Here is a 21,590-nt window from a genome sequence, read left to right as displayed (position 1 = left end):
CCCCAGCCTCCTTGGGACAACCAGGCAGATGGGGTCCGTAAGCACAGCACAGACCCAGGAAGGCACGTCCAGGGAGCAGCACTGGAAGCTGACACTTTGGAGGGCAGTCTGGCTGCGGCACACACAGTGTGGACGTATCATTGGAAACAGATGCCCCGAATCAAAGTGCTCTTTCTCATCTTTGCCAGGCTTCCTGGGCCTGTGTGACAATCCACTAGGACAATGCACGCTGGATGAGCCAAGGGGACAAACCGCTCTTGAAGGTACAGCTGGAGCCCTTGCAGGCCACCCAGCATCAGCCTGCAGGGAGCCCTCCCTCTCCTGCTGTGTCTTGACCCCCAGGCTGTGTGACTCCAAGCAAGTTCTTAACTGTTCTGTGTCTCAGTCCTCCCTCAGGAGATGGAGACAATAACAGCACTGACCTCCTGCTATGAGGATTAAGTGAAAAAAATTGGACAGTTCCCTCAACACCTAGTAAACCAGCCTTCAACGTGGAGCCTTAACTGATGGTGTTACCTCCTGCTCCCCTGGGTCTGACTCCACCCCATTCTCCATTAGATGAGCTTCACTGTGCCAGGCAGTGCCAGGTGAGGAGAGAGAGAAATGAGGGAGCCTCAGCTGAAAGGGGCAGGCGTGTAATTGATCAAGACTCTGCTGTGCAGCAAACTTGTAGCCCAGGGGACATCACTGCTATGGAGCCCCAACATGGGGCTAGCAGCCCAGGGGAGGGCGTGAGGGGTCAGGCATTGAAGCCTAAGGCAGCTTTTCTAAGGCCGGATCAGGGTCCTAAAGCTGCACAATGTCCTCAGCATTTTGCCCCCCAAAAGTGAAGCTTTGCAGGTACAAAAACAAGCCTCCCAAATGGTGATGTGTTAGGCCTTAGAAGACAGGCAGGGAGGTGCCCGTGGGTCAGGACCTTCTCCCGGCCTTTCTTATACCACTCCCAGTGGGGACACAGACCCATCTGAGGTTGATTCTGGCCACAGGATGCGCCATAGGCATCCTGCAAACTTGTTGTCAGGGAGTGTGTGCCTCAGGCAGCCTAAGCAGGAAAGGAGGCTCGATGATAGCCTGGCTCCTCACTCCCTTTCCAGGAGGTGGGAATATGGTCTGCAGCGAGGGTTACAGCTCTGTGTGCTCCAGCTTGGCCACAACGTCCATGTCATCTTTGCTGCTGGCCTCCCTGCATCTGTTTTATTACCTTCCTTTCAGATCTCAACAGCCGCATCCTCAAAAGCAAGCACCTCATAGGGTCCTCCAGGCCATGAGGTCTTCTCCAAAGTGGGCACTGAGGCCCAGAACTTTCCCTGGGCCTGTGGGACGCTGGGACAGACATGCTGTGCTGAGCTCATCATCCATCCACCTATCCATCCATCCATCCATCCATCCATTCCTTCTCCCACTTTATTTTCTCTGAGGCCCTCCGAAGCTCCATCCCTGCCAGACAAGCCCAACTGGGTTCTCTGGGGAGCAGGCTTGGAGGCAGAGTTAAGACGATAAACGTTTCGCTGGGGAGTACCGTTTGTGAAGGTAGGCGGGGCAGAGGATTGGTCAGGGAGTGGTCAGCCTGGGATGCAGAAGTGACCAAGTCTCCACCAGCTCCTGGGGGCTCTGGAGCAGACACTTGCCATAGAGGAGACCCCAGTGAGTGAGAAGAGCTATGCCCTGGTATCACCACCTTGCTCAGTGGTGACAGAGCCTGTCCTAGGAAGAGTGTGATAAGGCGAGAAAGCAGCCAAGGCTGTCAACTAACCATACCTCTGGCAGCTCGGCAGTAGCAAAGCCTCCCTTAAAGGGGGACCAGCAGTATGCCTCAGAGCCCACCACAGTGGCCCTACAAGTGAAGGCAAGATGCGGTTGTGACAGAGCCCCATCCCCAGGAGATAGCGGGCCCAAGTGCTATTAAGATGCCAGAGGCCCCAGCCCTGGGGGACAGGGAGCCTTCCTGAGAGTGACAGCTAAGACCTGAGCTAAACAGTGAGTGACCGGTACCCAGTGAGAAAGAACAAAAGGCCACTGGCCTGGGATCAGTGCGTACGAGAAGGTCACAAGATGGTAGCTGGTCACAGCAGAGGCCCCGGATTGCGGCTGCGGGACTGTTCTGGAGCCCAGATCCCGCGGCCCTTTCCGGGCGCTGGCAGGAGCTTTCTATTTCAGGCTTCTCAATTCTGCCTGAAACCATTGAGCCTGGGGCTGTCCCAACTCACTTCCTCCCCGTCCCCATCATCTTTATTTGGAGCATGGAACCAGAGCACGCAGGCCCCACAGCGGAGCTCTTGTTTCCTGCAAACAGCCTTGGCCTTGTCTGCCTGGCCGGGGGGTTGCTGGTTATGGAGGCAGGGCTGGCGTCGGGGTGAGTTACCAGCTAAACCCAGACCGCCCTGTTAATGTGCAGCAGGAGGGACCATTGTTTTTGGCCTCAGGAGACGACTCAAAAGCCAGGGTTGATTTTGGTCGTGTTTAGCCGTGTGCTCTACAGGCCTGGTTTTAGCGAGCAAAGGGTATGCATATTGGCCCTGAGGGCCTGAGTGGGGAGGGTCGGGGAAGAAGCGGAACCCTAGAGGCTGGAATTTAGGGGTGCGCCCAGCTCCTCAAAGAAAACCCCCTTCATCTCCTTCCCCCAGATTGTTATCAGGCCCAGGCTGTTTGAGCCTGCAATCTGCCTGCCTCTGGCACAGCCACACATCTACACTGCTACTGTTTTCCCTTTAATTTGATTCCCCCTGGTAGCCCGCAAAGCTGGGGCAAGAGTTATTTTCAAACAAGAATCCGTCTTGTTTACTGAGCATAAGCTTCCACCTCATCAGAAAATAATATAGGGCTCCTTCCATCAGATTTCTCTTGGAAACCAGACCTCTATTTGGAGGCAAAGCATCTGAGGAAATTGAGTTCTGGGACTCTCCCCTGCTCTGCCTGATGCAGGTCCCAGCAGCCTGTCCCGTTCTGCTGTGCACGTACAGCCGCCAGGGGCCTTGGGTCAGGACCCTGGGGAGGGGCTGAGACTCTGCGTATCTGACACATTCCCGCGCGGTGCCCACCCTGCTGCCCCACAAGCTGCACAGCAGCAAGAGTTGAGGATCTCGCCAGAATTCTGTTCTCCAGAGGGTCCTCTGCTCAGACTCCCAGAGGCCAAAGTCTACATGGCATCCTTGGTAGAGCCAGCGGACCCTCCCAGCCCAGCCACCATGCAGGTTGTGTGTGACCCACAGAGCGCTAGGAAGGGAACACCCACCTCCATGCCTCCCAGACCACAGGAGACCTTGGAGTGGACAAGGTGTGCCAGGAGGCTCGGACAGGTGCAAGAGAGAGGACAGACAAGGACAGGTCTGGAGGAGACCCAGCATCTAAGTTACCAGCAGAGAAATGGGCCTGTGAAGGAAATGGGGAAGGAGTGCTCCAGGAGGGTGGAGAGATGAACAAGTAGCATCCTGAAAATGAAGGAGGAAATGGTTCGCATGTTCCGGTGTCGCGGAGAAGTCACAGAGGCTGAAGGTTGAAAGGTATCCTGTGGGTTGGTTTTCACAAGGTGCTCACTCAGCTTGTGGGCTGCAGCCCTCAGCCCAGCAGAGCAGGCTTGCTGGGGACAGGGGGGTGGAAGCCAGTGGACAGAGGAGGGGTGTGGCATGAGGCTGGGAAACAAGATATTTGGTCAGAAAAGAGAGAGCATCCAAGCAGTAATTGGGGGGCAGGGGGAAGGAAATTGAAACTCATTTCTTTGTAAGAAGGAAGGGTGAAGCAGAAACCAGCAAGGAAAGGGTAAATAAAGAAAATTACAAGGGGGGGGAAGGGCCCCCCAAAGGCAAAGCCCCAGGAGGCACAGGGAAGTGTGTAGGAGACAGTGGAAGGGGAGTTTTCCCCTCTTCCCTCGGGGCTGCAAGGTAGGAGGTGAGAGCAAAAAGGAAGATTGGAGGTAACCAAGGTGGTGAAGGGATTCTGATGGCTCAGCTGGGCACACACTGATTTTCTCCAGCAGCACAGAACGCACGGAATATCAGCTCTGAGTAGTTGGGTAGTTCATGACTGGGTAGTTGGGTCAGTTCATGACTGAGATGTGGCCAGGAGGACTCAGCCTGGGGAGAGCAAACAAAAGACGTGAAGATGCCTGTAAGAGAAAGGCTGTAGTTGCTTCATGGACTTGAGCAGAAGAGGAATGGATGAAGGCAGGCAGGAGCCCAGGAGAGGGGAGAAAGCAGAGGGCTCCCTGGTCTGGGGCATCCAGTGCTGTGACTCCAGAATGATGGGTTGAGACAGCTACAAAGAAGGACGTTAAGGGGAAAGTGAGAACATTTAGTTCTGGACCATAGCATCAGTGGGAAGAACAGGAGCAGTCGTAGTCACTATCGCTGGTCAGGTGAGGAGCTGGAGTCCAGGAGAGGGGACCATCACCCCCGACAGTGGCCACCTATGATAATGACTACTGAGCCTCTCAGCTCCATTGAGACTCATCTGGCATCCCGTTCCTGGGTTGTGGACCCACGGAAGATCACGTTCTCAGGACAGCACGCTCCTGCTGCTGATGAACAGCTATGTGCGTGGAGGTGATTTCTGAGAACCAGTCCTCCACTAATGGGGAGACAGCCAGGGCTGAGCCCACAGTCAGAAGCAAGGCACTGTGGTCTCTAGGGATGCTCCAGGGCAGCAGCCTTGCTTTCCCAGGGCAAGGTCTCTGAGGGCTGGCCTTGTCCACCCAAATGACCCAGCAACAGGGGAGATGTCACCAGCACATCTGGTGGGTGTGAGATGAGATATAGGACAGGGCTTTGGAGCGGCCATTGCTTCAGAGAGAAACAGAGAAAATCTCCTGAGGAGGTGGATTCTCAAACTTTTTTTTCCTGTGTAAGAGTCTGACAATTTATATCCCCTAAACTGACTGTAACTGCCACTATTAGATCCCACTGAACTCTGGATCAGTGCTGGATAAGTGTTGCATACACTATCGAATTTAATTCATGTAACAACCATGAACTTGAAAAAACGTGAAGCGACCTGCATGTATTTCTATGCAGACACTTGTATTTACCCAAACCAAAAAAAAACCCAAAACAAACAAACAAACAAAAAAACCCAACAAAACAAAACAAAACAAAACGTAGGAACTCTGGTACAGAAATTACTTTACAAGCTCTCTTTCTCATCCAAACACCCATTCGAGTGGGACATCGAGATATCCACATGCAAAAGAGTGAATTTAGACCCAACCATACACTATATACAAAAACTAATTCAAAATCAACCAATGAGTTGAATATAAGAACTAAAGCTATTACTTTATTAGAAGAAAACATAGGGAAAAATCTTCATGATCGTAGATTTGGCAAAGGATTCTTGGATACGCTATCAAAACACAAACACAAACACTGGGTTGAGTGGACTTCGTAAAATTTTAAAACTTTTTATGAGGCACCTGGCTGGCTCAGTCGGTTAAGCCTCTGACTTTGGCTCAGGTCATGACCTCACGGTTTGTGAGTTCAAGCCCCGTGTCAGGCTCTGTGCTGACAGCTCAGAGCCTAGAGCCTGCTTTGGATTCTGTGTCTCCTTCTCTCTCTGCCCCTCCCCCGCCCCTCAAAAATAAACAAACATTAAAAAATTTTCAAAAAACTGGGGCGCCTGGGTGGCTCAGTCAGTTAAGCGTCCGACTTCGGCTCAGGTCACGATCTCGCGGTGTGTGAGTTCGAGCCCCGCGTCGGGCTCTGTGCTGACTGCTCAGAGCCTGGAGCCTGTTTCAGATTCTGTGTCTCCCTCTCTCTCTGACCCTCCCCCGTTCGTGCTCTGTCTCTCTCTGTCTCAAAAATAAATAAACGTTAAAAAAAATTTTTTTTTTTTAATTTTTTTCAAAAAACTTTAAAACTTTTGTGTATCAAGGGACGTTATCAAGGATGTGAAAGAACAACCTATAAAGTGAGAGAAAATACTATAGTCACAAATCATATATCTGATAAAGGTCTAGTATCCAGCATATGTAAAGAACTCCCAGAGTGTAATGATTTTAAAAAGTTTAAATATGGGCAAAGTATCTGAGTAGACATTTTTCCAACGTGGATGCACAAGTGGCCAGTGAAAGATACTTGACATCTTTAGCCATTAGGGAAATGCAAATCAAAGCCACAATGAGATACCACTTCACACCCACTAGGATGACTATAATCGAAGTCAGATGATAATGAGTGTTGGCAAGGATATGGAGGAATTGAAACTCTCCTGCATGGCTGGGGGGAGAGTAAAACGGTGCAGCTGTTTGGAGAACACTTTGGCAGCTCCTCAAGAAGTTAAACAAAGAATTACCATATGACCTCAGAGAATTACCATATGACTACTCTCAGGCATATACCCAGGAGAAATGAAAACATCTGTCCACACAAAATCTTGTATGTGAAGTTTTATAACAGCATTATTCATAATAGCCAAGTGATGGAAATGACCTAAATGTCATAAAGGGATAAATGAATAAACAAATTATGGTTTATGTAGACCCTGGAATAGTATTCAGCCATAAAAAAGAAATGATGTACTGATCCACGGTACAACTGGGATAAACCTCATAAACATTTTGCTACGTGAAAGAAACCAGGCGCAAAAGGTTACACATTGTATGTTTTCATTTATATGATCTATACAGAATAGGCAAATCCAGAGACAGAAAGCAGATTAGAAATTACCAGGGGCTGGGAGGAGCGGGGAATGGAAACTGATTACTAGTGAATATGGGGCGTTTTATGGGGTAATGAAAGACTTTGGAAGCTAGAGAGAGCAGAGTGCTGTGCAGCATTGTGAATACACGAAACACCACACAATTGTCCACTTTGTTGATTGTATATTATGTGAATATCACCTGTCAGCCTCACAGAGAGGAGCTACATGCGGATAGAAAGGGCCAGCCAAGATTGTAAAGGACATTGTAATTCACATCCCCCACCTGCTCACTTGTGGGCTGGGGACAGGTGGACTCTGGCTGCAGGTGAAGAAGGTCCTGGTCACTTGTCTGGGGCATGGTTGTGAGTGAAACCTCACTCAAATCAATGCCCTGCCCCCCTCTGCCTGATCACCAAGGTACCCAAAGTCAGTTCTTCCAGTGTGTAGCCCCAGGTGGGGGAGTGGGTAGGGAAAACCAGTGAAGAAATGGCAGCAAGACGATTCACAGGGAGAGAAGCAAGGAGGGATTCCTTACCCTTCTTTAGATTAACGTCCTTTCCGCAAGATCAAACACATTCTCCTAAGTAATGTTGAGTCCACTAAAGACCATCTTCTGGCCCCCTGAACCTTTAGAATACTTCTTTCTGAGATCGCCTTGTCATCCCAGCAATGAAGAAAGGAGGCCTGGGAAAAAGAAAGGAGTTAGTAACAAAAACACAATTGGAACCGCGTGTTTTGTCATCCTGTCCATTTCATATTTACGGAAGCAGAAGTCATTGCTTGAAGGCAGCAGAAGTAAAAGGTGCAGGAAGGAACAAGGGTCCAGGATGGTGTGACAATTGGGAAGAGGAATGTCAGGGAAATTCTTAAACCAGGAGAGGGAGATGGTGACACATGCACGTATTTCCCTGTCAGTGCCGCGGGCCATCAGCCTTGAGGGGAAGGAGGTGCACAGTGAGGGACCCAGAACATTGAGGCTGAACCTGAGGTCTACAAGTTGGCACAGGCCTCATATCATTTCAGCTCAACGCATTTCAACATCTCGACTCCCCTCAGTGCCGCAGAAGAAGAGGGCCAGCAGCATAGGACCACGGTCGGGTTAGAGAGTGACCTGGAAGGCTGTGGCAGCCTCGCCCTCTTCATCATGGAGGCTGGGAGCAGGTGATGGGATGAAGGGAGCCAGACAGTCCTCAGGGAGAGGCAGAGGAGCCATCACTGCGGCTCCTCAATTGCGGTACCCCAATTCTGCTCCCGGTACCCCCGCCGTGACATGAAGCGTGGAACCGCCCGGCAGACACCCGCACCTCCCAGGTCTGGCCGGGAGCAGCCAGCTGGCCACCAAGGTGTTTTTCCCCACGGCCGGGGGCCCTCCGTGGCTGTTCTGGCTGGGTGGTGATTCGCAGCTGGCAGGCCTCTGGCCCGGCGTTATTTTGAGATCCGGCTCCATGATGGGCTGATGTGACAGCTTTGTCTTCTCAGACCCCTTTGATTTGTGACTCTCCCTTTGTGGTTGGTGGGGGACGTTCAGGCCCTGCTGTTTCTGGGCTCCGGCATCCCCCGGGCTGGGCAGGCTGGGCCAGCTGCAGAGGGGGTGGCGGACAGAGGCGGGAGCGGCAGAGCCCAGGGCTGAGCAGCCGCTGGCCTGGGCAGCTCGGCCTTCATTTCCAGGCAGCGTGGGGCTGACTGGGTGGTCGCGGAAGAATGATAAGTGCCTGCTCAGAGCCAGTTTTGAATGGCCAGATCACAAACCGCAGGGCTGGACAAGGGCTGCCCTGCTGTGCTTGGGCCTGGGCCCAGAGCTCTCTATAGTGTCTGCGAGGCTCAGGGGCGGACCCACGAGGAGCTGCCCGGGGCTCATGGGGCAGCCAGCCCTTGGGAAAGAGTACTTGGGGCCCGGGAGGGCTCTGCTCGCCAGGAAAGGCTCCAGGCCTGTCAGGCACGGTCTGTGGGACCCCGCTAGTAGCACTTGACTTCAAGACAGTTACTGAGGAGAAAGAGCCTCAGAGACAAGGACAACTGGGTTCACATCCCAGCTCTGCTCGGAGCTGGTGCTAAGACTTTGGTCTGGTTACTTAACCCCCAATCTCCCACCTGTAAAATGGAATTATAAGACCCATCACTCAGTTGTGAAAGGTCTAACTGGGTTATAACATATACAGATGTGCTTAGCATTGTATCTGCTTAGCAAATGCAGTCACACATTTGTAGTCACACAGGCCAGTCTGCCCCAGCTGCCTGCCTCCTCCTGCTCCTGTGAGGTAGGAGATGGCCACTTTTCAGGTGCTGCCTGGCTAGGTGTCCCCTCCATCCTCACGGTGCCTTGAATCCTTCCCTAAATAGATGTATTCCCAGGTCAATAAAGGCCAGTTTCCAGCCACCTGACTGGGAGCAGCTGAATTCAGCACACACACCACTCCCTCCACTCACTGCTAACTCTCAACTCCAACTCAGCAGATAACTTGAGTCAACAGGGCCTTGTTTGGCTGCTGAAAATCATGTGGTTCCTTCCAGCTGGATCCTTAGCTGCCACTGGGCAAAGCTGCCTACAAAAGAGGGGAGATGCAGATCCAAAATCAAGGCTTGCTGAATAAAAGAAGGAGGCGACAGCCAGAAGCTTCGCAGATCCAGCAAGATGTAGCGCGTCCCAGGGTTTCAGGGTCTCAGCCTCAGAGCTTCTGGCACCTGGAGGATAGAGGGTGAGAGTCAAATCTTAGGATGCCAATGTCTGGGTGGAAGAGGTCTTATGTGTCACCCTGCCCGAGCCCCACGTGCTGATGCACATCCGCCCTGAGAGCCGAAGAAGCTTCCACTGAGGCTCCACCAGGAGCAGACGTTCACCCCACTTAGGCAGCTCACTGTCTCAGCAGGGCCTCTGTAGAGCGAAACCCGGCCTCAGGTAGCTTTCAGTAGTTGAATCCTATCTCCTGTCTGGGGCCACACAGCAAATATCTGCTCCTCATTCCTCAACGCAAGCTGACGGACCCTCGGCAGTTTCTGTGAGTCTTCTCATCCCCCAGAAAACCCCACAAACATCCACCCACACTTCCCTTCAGGGAATGGCTTCAAAAGCCCCATTCTCTTCTGCTGTCACTTGCAAAGAACAAAGGCCCCAGCTTCCCACTGGAATGAGAGGGCCTTGAGGGGGCCTCCAGGGAGCCAGGGCTGATAGCCTTCCCCCGGGGCCACCTCTCCACGAGGACCTCTTTAAAGGCCTAGGGCCCCCTCTCCCCGGGGGTCAGGGTGCTCTCTTCGGTCAGTCCTGCCTGCACTGGGAGCAGGTCAGGTTGTCTGGGAGCCTCACCTTCACCCCCAACTGTGGCAGCTTTGATCCTGTAACTCTCAGCTTTTCCATCAGAATTCAGAGGGCAATAATAGTAACTGTTTGCTTGTAAAATGCTTGGAGCTCAGAAGAGAAAAGGTGTCAGACAAGTGTGAAATGTTATTACTGGCACAGGCCAGAGACTGGGATGGAAAATCACCAGCACAAAGTGGGAACTCAGAGGAAGCCATTTGTCAGCTCCTCTGGACAAATGGATACGGGAAAAGGGGTCTCCCCTCTGCAGCCGGCACACCCCAGGTCAGCCGGAGGGGCTGGAAAGGAGGCAGGTGGGCCCAGAGGAAGTTTCCTGCTTTCTGACCTCAACACTACTGAACTCATTCAGTAGCTGTGCCTTCAGCCTAAACACCTACTCTCCCTCGCTCGCTGGGGGAGGCTGTTGGCCTGGCCCAGGTGCCCAGATCCCCAAAGCACCCAGTTCAATCAGAGAAAAAGCCTCCTGGGCAAGGGACCACTATACCCACATTGGATAAACCAACCTAGTTTTCAAACAGGGATGCACCAGGGAGATAAAGCAGGTTAGCGTCTACAGTCTACAAAGTGAAGACTGAAGAGGCCGATAGTAGAATAGACACAGTGGGCATACAGATCATTCAGGGAACAAAACAAACTAAAAAACTCTAATTAGTACTCTCAAAAATTCGGAAAGATAGTACATCTATAAAAGAATATTCTGGAACGAAACATCTTCTTAGACATTTTAAATGGGTTCCATCATGCCACATGCCCAAAATATTCATTGCTAAGTGAACAAAATGATAAAACCAAGGAAATCTAGCCAAACATAGAGCAGAAAGGCAAGGAAAAGGAACTTCATATTAAAATGACTCATATTAGGATGAGTGAAAAAAATATCAGATAACATTTGAAAACACAAAGGATAAAGAGGAAACAGAAACACGTATAAATGAATAAAAATCAGACTTGCGTTTCAGATGAACGAAAATTGTTGGAAATGTGGCTGGTTTTAACACACACTGTGTTCCTAGATGGGAAGGCTTAATGAGGATACCAATCTCCCCACAAGCAATCCAAATGTTAGATTACTCTCCCTGACTCCTGACAGCTAAAGCTTGCGTGTGGAAAACTTCAGATTCCCACTGAGATCACGGAGTCTGAAAGCAGTGCTGTGCAGAATCGGGACAGTTCAGAATTCCCTCTAACGGCAGTGGTGATGGAGATGGTGCTGGTAGGTGCTGGTAGCAATGGCGGTGTTGTGGTGGGGGTGGTATTGGTGGGAGAGCAGCATCCAGTAGCCAGGGTCTAGTGTAGACAATGGCAGCAGAATCAAGAGAACAGCCTCTTGGCAGGAAGCATCCAGGGACAAGGACCTGTGTATGACCACGCTGTCCCCGTGGTATCATTTTGCTGTGTTCTTGGTTCTCTGACTTCCCTCCACTCTGACTTTTTCCCCCCAAACTTGTTTCCAAACACCCCATCCTTTCACTAAGATATCCAGCATCCTTCTAATAAATCTCTTTTCTGAGTTAAATAAAGTTGGTTGCTATCCCTCGCAACTAAGAACATGGACAGGCACAAAGAAGTTTCTAATCTTGAGTCAAAGACAGGCTTTTGGAAGCAAGACACGAACCAGACGTATTATTTTGAAAACAAAGGTCTGGCTGAGTGAAGCATAAAAACGTGAAACAATCTAATAGCAAAAGGCAGGGCCATGCTATTAAGGGCACATACAGAGGAAGGAAGGCTTATAGATGCATCAGACGCTCAATCTCCCTAATAATCAAACACCTTCAGATTAAAACAACATAATATCAGTTTTGCCCTTCAGGCTAGCAAAACATGTAAATCATACATAATATCCAAGGTGCAACAAGGTGGGAAGATAGGTTCTCTTCCAGGGCATTGGGGAAAACAAAGAAGTATGGCTTTGACTGGGAAGTGGGTGGCATTTCCCAATACTTGAAGTGGGAGTTTCTTCTCATCAAAAATGTTAATTCTAGGGGTGCCTAGGTAGGTCAGTCAGTTACACGTCTGACTCTTGATCAGGTCATGATCTCATGGTCCATGAGTTCGAGCCCTCCATCAGGCTCTGCTCTGACAGCACAGAGCTTCCTTGGGATTCTCTCTCCTCTCCCTCTCTCTCTGCCCCTCACCTGCTCATGCTCTTGCTCTCTCTCTCTCTCTCTCTCTCTCAAAATAAATAAACGTTTGAAAATAATTAATTCTAAGTATGTATCCTATAGAAATACTTGAACAAAAAACACAGATGTTAATAGCTGGATTATTCATGAGAGTCAAAAATTGTAGACACCCTAAATATCACCTACAGGGGAATGGTTAAACAAAATATGGAAAACACAGAAGGAATTCAAATGAGTTGATAATCTCTACTGATCTAGAAGATTCTTTTTTAAAATTTTTTAAATGTTTTTATTTATTTTTGAGAAAGTGAGAGAGAGAGAAAAAAAGAGAGAGAGAGAGAGACTAAGTGCATGCAGGGGAGGAGCAGAGAGAGAGGGAGACACAGAATCTGAAGCAGGCTGCAGACTCTGAGCTGTCAGCAGAGAGCTGGCTACAGGGCTTGAACTCATGAACCACTAGATCATTCCCTGAGCCAAAGTCAGACGCTTAGCTGATTGAGGCACCCAGGTTCCCCATTCTAGAGGATACTTTAGTTTATTGTTCAGTGAAAAAAAGCAATTGCAAAATATTCTATATGGGATGATTTGTTTTCTCATCAAAATAATGGTCATGTTTTACTCACACACCTCTGTAAACAGGCAATATTAGAAAATGAGCGTGTTTTACTTTCGCAATTCTTCAGAAAAAAACTAAAAGTAGAAAGGAATTGAAGTTGACAGGAATATCCTTTTAGGGATAAATCACCAGGAGTACTTTGACGTCGTCATGTGTCATAGTGAACCTGTTCAGTATTAGGCTGAGTATGGGTCGGACCTTCCACTGTGTCCTATGTCTTCCTGCAGGGTTAAGTGGAGGAGGCCGAAGGGGTAATTGGTTCTATCCTATGGCCTCTGAAAAATTGCTTCTGAGTCTAGGTCAAGCTAATGGGGAAAACACTGAAAAGAGTAATAGTTACCTTGCATAAGAACTGCCCAGTTCCCTTAATGTGTCACCAGAGGAGTGAAACTAACTGGAAAGAAAGCCCCCACCCAATACCCGGACTCACAGACAGCTGAAAAGGTGTTTGTTTGACCCAGTAAGTACAATATACAGTGCCCACAGCACATCCTGATGGAATATTACTAGGGGGCTGCCTGTATTTTGCAGCCTGACGTCTCTTTGATTTATGAAGCCAAAGTAAATGACAGGCGGGGCCAATAAAAATTCTTTAGAGATTTAGCCTCACTTTCCATTGCATTTTGTAGAGAAGATGAAAAGCCGTGCGTGCCTGTAAGGGGACCGAGTGAATGAAAGTCATGAGCCACGCACGATCGGGGTATCCATTCATCTGTGTCAGACGGAGACTTTCATCCAGGGCGGGTTCTGAGGCAGGAGCACAGCTCCATCTGGGGGAGGCCTGAACTAGATAAACATTTTGTCCACTGCTGGGGTCTATTGCCTGGCTGGGGGGACCAGTGGAGCTGGCTTGTCCAGGAGCTAGGTTCCTGGAAAGTGATCCACAGCCCCTGTTCCCAGTGGGTCGTCTTGCCTTTCAGAAGAATCTGGAGAAGGTACCTAAGAGAAGGTAGTGTTTTCATGAGGGAATGGTCTGGCCCTTCCCTGAGTTGGACAGTCGCACAAAGCCTGAGAGGAAATAACCACTAATGTTGTAGGATGTAGTGGGCTGGGGTGTGACACCTTTGAGTAACTTTGGGTAAGTCACTTCTCTGAACCTTGCTTTCCTCTTGTATTAAGTGGGCACGGAACCACCTTTGTCACAGGACCAGAATACTTATGAAATGACATGATTTGTTAGTTTGCCTGGGCTGCCTTAACAGAGCGCCACAAACTGGGGGCTTGACAAACAGAAATTCATTGTTTCAGTTACACCAGAGGAGGCCTGAGCCAGATAGAGGCCTGAGGCTTCATATCCGGAGGCTAGAAGTTCAAGAGCAAGGTGTCAGCAGGTTGGGTTCCTTCTGAAGTCTATAAGGAAGAATGTGGACGTTAACAGTCCTGTGGCTTTCGGCGGTTTGCTTTCAGTCTTTCATGTTTTTTGGCCTTCCCCAAATAACCCCAATTCCTGCCTTCATTTTCACGTGGTGTTCTCCCTGTGTGCGTATATATGTCCCCAAATTCTCCCCTTTTTAAAATAAGGACAGTCTGTTGGATTAGGGGCCAATAACCTTGTCTTAATTAATTCCTTTTAATTACTAGTTTCCAGATACGGTACTAAGGGTTAGGACTTCAACATAGGAATTTGGGGAGGACACAATTCAACCCATAACAAATGACCTACGGAAAATGACTGGCATATCGTATTTCTTCTTGCTATCATCTGGGTTTAAAGAGCTGACGAATCTGGGAAAGAGACCCCCTTGTCTGAGGTGGCTTCTCCAGGTGGGGTGATACCCACACTACTCTGCTTCTGTCCTGTGCACCTCCCCCTCAGCGAGGCTGTCCTGGCATTCTACCTCCTGGGCGGCCAGCGCCATCTCCCCTGACCCCCAGGGGCTCGGGCCTGCTGTCATCTTCTGGTAGACCAATGCCCTTGCTGATACAGGTTCTGTTTAGGAACATGTCTGCCTTGGTCCTCGTAATGTCTCTGTGCTGTGACTGCTGAAAGCCAAGATCTGCCACACCATCACTATGTACCCCCAAGAGTGGACCAGCAGCTTCAATAACAAGGTGAAACCAGTTCAAAGGCCTGCTCCCCAGGCGTCCCTCCCCAGAAGCTCCCCCATTCGCGTGCAAAGGAATCTTGTCTTTCTGGGCACTAGCACAGATGCCTACTGGCCAAGCCACCAGGCACTTGGCACAGATAATGACCCAACACCTGTGAGAGCTCTTTGCCGCTCAGAAAGGACACAAAGGCCAGAGTGGGCAGAATGGGGTCCACGACAACCCCAGTATCCCCGGGGGATAGCAATAGGCATCAGCAAGTCTTTGCACAGCAGACTGTAGGAGAGAACCCTGTACTCAGAAGGCCAGCGGTTAAGCCCCGGCTCCCGCTCTATCTACCCATTCAGCTGCCAACGTGTCACCAAACCTCAGAGCCTCCAGGTTTGACTTGCAAACATGAGGTTAAGGACACTGCCCCTTGCTGTAAAGACTCAGGGGGGAAAGGGGCCAAGAGCTGTGAAGGGCAGGGCTTGAATGCACGGGTTTACTTCGCAGGGGCATTTCTGCAACATGCAGGCCTCACAATTCACACCAACAGAAGTTTCCAAGTTGTCCCCCCGAGGTAACTGCAAGGACACGGAGCGCTGAGAAATGTTCTCATTCTGCCTTTTATTCGGTGATACTCTGGACTGAAGGTTTGTCTCCCCTTAGATTCATAAGCTGCAGCCCTAACCCCCAATATGATGGTACTTGGAGACAGGGACGCTGGGACATAGTGAGGATTAAATGAAGGCATGCAGGTAGAGCGTCATAGTGGGATTAGTGCCCTTATACGAAGTGACACCAGAGCTAATCCTCTCTGTCTCCCTATCTCCCCGACACCTGAGGGCAGAGAGTAGGTCCCCATGTACAAACCAGGAAGAGGAACCCAACTGTGACGGCCCCCTCATCTCAGACTTCTGCCCACCAGCTGTGGAAGAAAACAGTGTCTGTTACTGAGGCCACCCAGCCTGTGGTGTTTTGTTACGGCAGCCCGAGCAGACTGAGACAAGTCAGAAAGCACTCCAGTTTCACTTTTATTAGGAATTCATTGTCTATTTCTTTTTTTTAAATTTTTTCATGTTTACTTATTTTTGAGAGAGAGACAGACAGACAGATGGAGCACGAGTGGGGGAGAGGCAGAGAGAGAGGGAGACACAGAATCCGAAGCAGGCTCCTGGCTCCAGGCTCCGAGCTGTCAGCACAGAGCCCGACGCGGGGCTCGAACCCACGAGCCATAAGATCATGACCTGAGCTGAAGTCCGATGCTTAACCGATCGAGCCACCCAAGCGCCCCATTTACAGTCTATTTCTTATAAAAAGTGCAAATATATTCAAAAACACTAAGAAAAAAAATGAAATTCTCTTGAAAGAATGGCTAAGGGAGAACATGAAGCGATAGTTTTGTATTTAATAGCAGAGCACTTTGCGGTACAGCTGGCCCGACTTGAGATGTGCGGTGAGTGGGAGCTACGCGATGGGCTTCAGAGACATACTCCAAAAACAGAATGTGAAGTTAATAATTTTATATTGATCACCATGTTCAAGTACCAATATTTTGGATCGACGGAGTTTAAAAAAGAGATGTTACTGGAATGAGTCACCTGGTTTCCCTTTTTTTAATGTGGCTACGAGAAAATATAACATTACGTATTTGGCTCATACTTATGGCTCACGTTCTATTTCTATTGGATGGCGCTGGTGTAGAGTCTGAGGCCATAGACAAAGCATGGAGCTCTGAGTCAACAGCTCTGTACTCCAATCCAAACTGTCATTACCAGTTTTGTCAACAAGGGCAAATGATTTAACCTCCATGACCTTCAGTTTTCCCATATGTGGAGTGGAGATAAGAATGCATTTCCCCATGATGTGGCAAGGACCAGGAGGAGTCCAACATACAGAACGCCTACCAGGAGCTTGTTACCTAGGAGAAACCCCCTCAATGTCTGTTTCCAACCCCCTAGTCAGCAGGAAGGGAAAAGCAGGCTGTCCGCACTCTCCTAATCGGCACAAGTGCAGGGCTGGTGACTTTGCAAGGATGGGCTTCTGGGCAAGCACAGTGAGCGAGCAGATGTGAAACCACACAAAGAAAGTCCTCAGTGCTATTCTGTATGAAAAGTTAGAGTTTTGAGGGGGAGTTTCTATTTGACTTGATCTGCTTGTATTTCTTTAACGTGGGCTCTGAAACGTGGAATCTGTCCTTGATGAGTAGAGCATTGTGACAGATCGGTGTTGCTGTGGTGTGTTATAAAGGAGTTACGGCTGCACAGAGCACATTTCCCCAACCTCCACTCCACACACATTGCTCAGAAGCCTCTGAGGCTTCTTACCTGCAGGGCTCTCACCTCCTGGTCGCAGGGGCCTCGAAGCAGCTCCTGGAGCTACATGTGACGACACTTCTGAGATCTGGAGATAAACAGTCTCGTACAGCCAGTCTATAAAATACAACTGAGATGAAATACAATTGAGATACACTGAATATTGTGTCATGTCTTATCTTGGCTTTGTTGTCTGGCCATTCATACTCAGGGCAGTGACTCTAAGCTGGGTCTAAGACCCCTCTGGGCTGTGGCTGTCCACACTACTCAACGTAGCAGATGGATTCTGGAGGCATGGGGTGCCCAGAACATAGGCACCAACAGCTCCTGTGCATGTGGGCTCATCTGAAGGATGGTTTAGTTCTCCATACCACATTCTAAGAGGGAAATTTAAATGCAGAGCCTGTCCCAAGGAAGATAAACAGGTAGGAACCATGCCTCGTGGAAACAATTGGAGGAATAGAGTGTTTCATTGAAAAGAGTCAATAAATGTTGGAGTCACAGCATGTGAAGAAAGTTCTAGCCTCACTCTGCGGGCTCCTTTGGATGGGAGAGCAGCCAACAGGTGGGCTCTCTGGGAGAGAGAAGATTCGCTCCAATGAGGAGGAATGTACTTATTTACTTCTGCCCTTATTCCTACAAAGATTGACAATACGTGAAAGGAACAGGGGGGTTGCCCAATGCAGCAAGCTGTTTTGTGAGGCTGTAGGTAGGCTCTGGGTCCCCAGAGATATCTGAGTAGCTGATGTGTGTGCTCCAGGCGAAGGCCTTTGTTCAGTGAGGACCTCCAACCCTCAGCTTGGAAGTGTAGACACAACTCCTGACACAGCTGGGGTGTCTCCATGGAGCTCAGAGGGCCCACCTACTACCCGTTCCTCAGTATCCTAAGCACTGGGGCCCTTCATCAGCTACACATGCAAATTTGTGAAGTTAGAGAGTTTGTCTGGAACCTTCTTCTCTTCTGAAAAATACATCTCCCTTTAGTAAAGTTCACGTTTCTTGTCCCTTCCCCACATCCCAGTGACCTCAGGGTCCTGGCCCCCCATCAGGCTGACAGAGACTCCCAGACCAGCCCTTCTTCCGGTGAGCTGGGGCCACAGTAGGTGCCTGCCCTGGCCTGGATGCTGTTTTTGCCAGCCGTGTCTGGACCCTGGACTAAGTGAACCCCAGGAATGGGCTTCTGTTTGGGTAGGGTGGGAGGTGCTTTCAGTGTTTTCAAACTGCACTTGCCTTTGGGGCATGGGAAAAAATGAGTCAGACACAGTTCTTTGAACCTGGGACCCCTGGCCTGAACTTTGAGAAGACAGGAAGGCACTATGGTTAGTCACTCCTTTTCTGTGGGGCCATGCTGGGGGGCAATGCCTGATCACATGTGTTAGCACTACAGGCCTTTCCATGGGCAGGCACCAGCACGCCCAGGAACAATGATTTCTGGTGGAATTGTCCAACACTAGCCAAGCACCCCCAGCCCAGAATGCTCTTCAATGCTTCTGAAGACCATGGTTACCCACAGTTATGGACAACGGAGGAGAATGGAGGGAATGGGGAGAGGTTGTGGGGGGTGCTCATGAAGTACTTTGTGGGCAAACTCAGGCCAATTGGCTGGTCTAGGACAAAGGGACAAGAGTTTTGTGAACAGAGCACTTTCCCTGCTCCCTCTGGGCACATGGCAGGTGGAATCCTAAGGTCAGCCTTTCCCATAGGAGATAAAGAACCTAAAAGTGTTCATACCCTTTGATGGAACAGCTCCACTCTAGAAACTGATGCTAAAGAATTGACCCCAGGCTTAAAAATTAAAATACCCAGAGATGATCACTGCACTATTATTTACAACAGCCAAAGCTTGAAATGGACTAATTAAGCAACAATCAGGATTGACCAAACTTGTACTATTTAGGGAACATTTGTCAAAAATATAACCTCACGATATGAAAGTGTACAATGGTATAATCATGGCTGCACAAAAGGATGAAAACACAACCAGGAAAAGTCAAGGATGGAATGGTATAACAACGGTAGTTAACTCTGTATGATAGGATGATGATTATGTATATTTTTCTTTTTGGGATGTTCCAAACTGCCTCCGATGAGTGGGTATGTCTGATAATTATTTTGATGTCTTACAAAGTAACTTCAAGCTTAAAGCAAATCAGCAGACCTTCTATGCCTCTGTAAGTGGGCCGGTGGGTGGTAACAGGGAAGCTTCTCAATGCAGGAGACTTCCATGTTGATGGGGCTTGATGGAACCTGGAGACTCATAATCCATAGAAAGTTGCCTGAGGACAAGTTGCTAGCTAGTTCCATTGGTCAGAGTTTTGCCTTGCTGTCCTGACAGGAGTCCCCACAGGGCCCCAGAGAAACCTGACTATTCTCCAGGGGTGATGCTCAGCCCCCATGTGGCTACAGGGGAGGCGACCGCTACCTTCCTGGATGCCTCTGGATACAGCCTGTGGATGGACATACCCAACAGTGGACTGTGTGTTCCTAGTCTACCAAATCTCACCCCTGTCTCCTCATATTGGTGGTCACACAATAAAAGACTTCCTCACTCTTACCATTGGTCTGGCCCCAGGACAGAGAGACACAATTGTCACATGTGTCCCATTTGCCAGCCCCAGAGGCCATGACCATTGTGCCAGAGGAGTAGTCAGATGACTCATACATGGCAGGACTTGGCATGCCTCTTTGGTTTCTTCATCACCACTGTTATTTTCCTGTTATCCCCACCAAAGGAGGATGTTTTTGTCCTTCAGTTGCACGTGCTTCCGGACCCCGCAGAGTTGTGCAAAAATAATATTGTAGTCCTTCAAAGAGCATTTGTCTCCTAAGGGATTAAGAGCCATAAGCAAAGTGATTAGCTACAAAATCTCTTACTGATCAGCAAGAAGACTCATGTCCAACTAGGACAGCTGGAGACTTTGACAGAGGGTGGGGGCCCTCAGGCCAGAGATCATTAGAGCTGCATACTTGAGGTGTCTTCATGCTGTGCACTTGCTTCTCTTACACGTGGGGGAAACTGAGGCTTGGGGAGAAGGGGATTGGCTGACTCACATTCCTTATAGAAATACGATCCTACCATTGGCATCCTGGTAATCAAAGGGCCACTGTTCTCATGAATGTACTCAAGCAGGAAAATGACCCAAGGAACAGATATCTGGAACTTCATGTATCACTTGCGGATGGTGGAGTCGTTCTGGAACCCCTGGGCTCTTCAGAACTCAAAGAATGCTTACTTTCTACCTGCAAGCTCTGTCCTCAGTTGCCAGCTAGTGGGCTACTTACTCCCTAACCACCCACTACATAAAGACACATAAAGGAAAGATGTTCCTTATTTCTCCATCCTGCTCCATGATGCTCAGACCCATGAGTTCCCACATGGAAACTAGCCCATCTTCTGCCTGAAGGCCTCAGAGTGCAGATGGTGGGTCAGGAATCTGCCTCTTCTGCGAAGGGCAGACAGCTGGGAGAGACATCCCTAGAGACAACCCCACCGGATTTTGCCCTGCTGTGGACACTCAGTGCAGTGGTCACAGTGCCATGACTAGGACATACAACAGACGTCTCCGTGACGGTGCTGGGTCCCTTATGGAAGGAAAATAGCATAGAGGGAGCACCCACCATATGCCTGGTGGTTTGCCAAGGGGCAGTGTCACCATCTCCTTTTTACTCATGGGGAAACTGAGGCTCAGAGAGAGTAGGGGACTTGGTCAAACTACCGAGTCAGTGTGTGGTAGGGCCAGGCCCAAACTCAGGAATGTTTATCTTCAATCCCACCCTCCCCCACACCCCCGAAGTGGTTGCCTCCAGGAGTTCATTTGACTCTCGTGCCATCACCCCCATGTTAGGGTGAAAACCGAGGGTCAGAAAAATGGTGAGGTGTCAATTTCAACCGAACATGGTGGGTACATGTGGCATTCTGTCCACTTACTCTCCCAAATTCCATTAAAATGGCCAAAGGAAAAACAATTAAAGCCATAAATCTATCAAGGAAAAAAGAAAAAGAGGGATGGCGGCATATTAGAGAGGTCAATAGAACTTCGGAGTAGTTAGAAAAGCAGAAGTTACACTTATGGTAAAGTGGACAATAAGAAATCTGCTGATTTATCTCAATAAAACATGGGGAGGCTCTGGAACTCGAGGTCCTGGACCGGTGAACGGAATGAGAGGTGGGCTGAAAACAGACATGCTGTGGAAGCCCGGGATAGGGAAGGTTATATTGTTCCATCCTGTCCCCACCCCGCACAGCCAGGGGTGCTCCCTCAAAACAGGTGCAGCATCCTCTCTGGGGAAGCAGAGAGAAGCAGCTCTGAATTCAGGGACAGCAGTTACCGCCACAGACTCAGGGGAGGCGCCTGACCAAAAGGGGGGATAACTGGACTTCTAGAGGTGACCCTTCTAGTCCTCAGCTCCTTCCCCGTCCATTTGCTCGGCCACCCTGGCAGCCAGGCACACCTGTGCCCAGAAATGGGAGCACTCCTCATTTGCCCACGGGACAGCGAACTGACGTCTTGGGTCCCCCGGTGGAACGGCCATGTCTCCACGTGACCGTACCACTTGGAAGA

Source organism: Panthera tigris, chromosome D2 (assembly GCF_018350195.1).
Source record: "Panthera tigris isolate Pti1 chromosome D2, P.tigris_Pti1_mat1.1, whole genome shotgun sequence".
NCBI classification, from domain to species: Eukaryota; Metazoa; Chordata; class Mammalia; order Carnivora; family Felidae; genus Panthera; species Panthera tigris.
The sequence above is the reverse complement of the archived record's forward strand: the minus strand, read 5'-3'. Positions refer to the sequence as shown.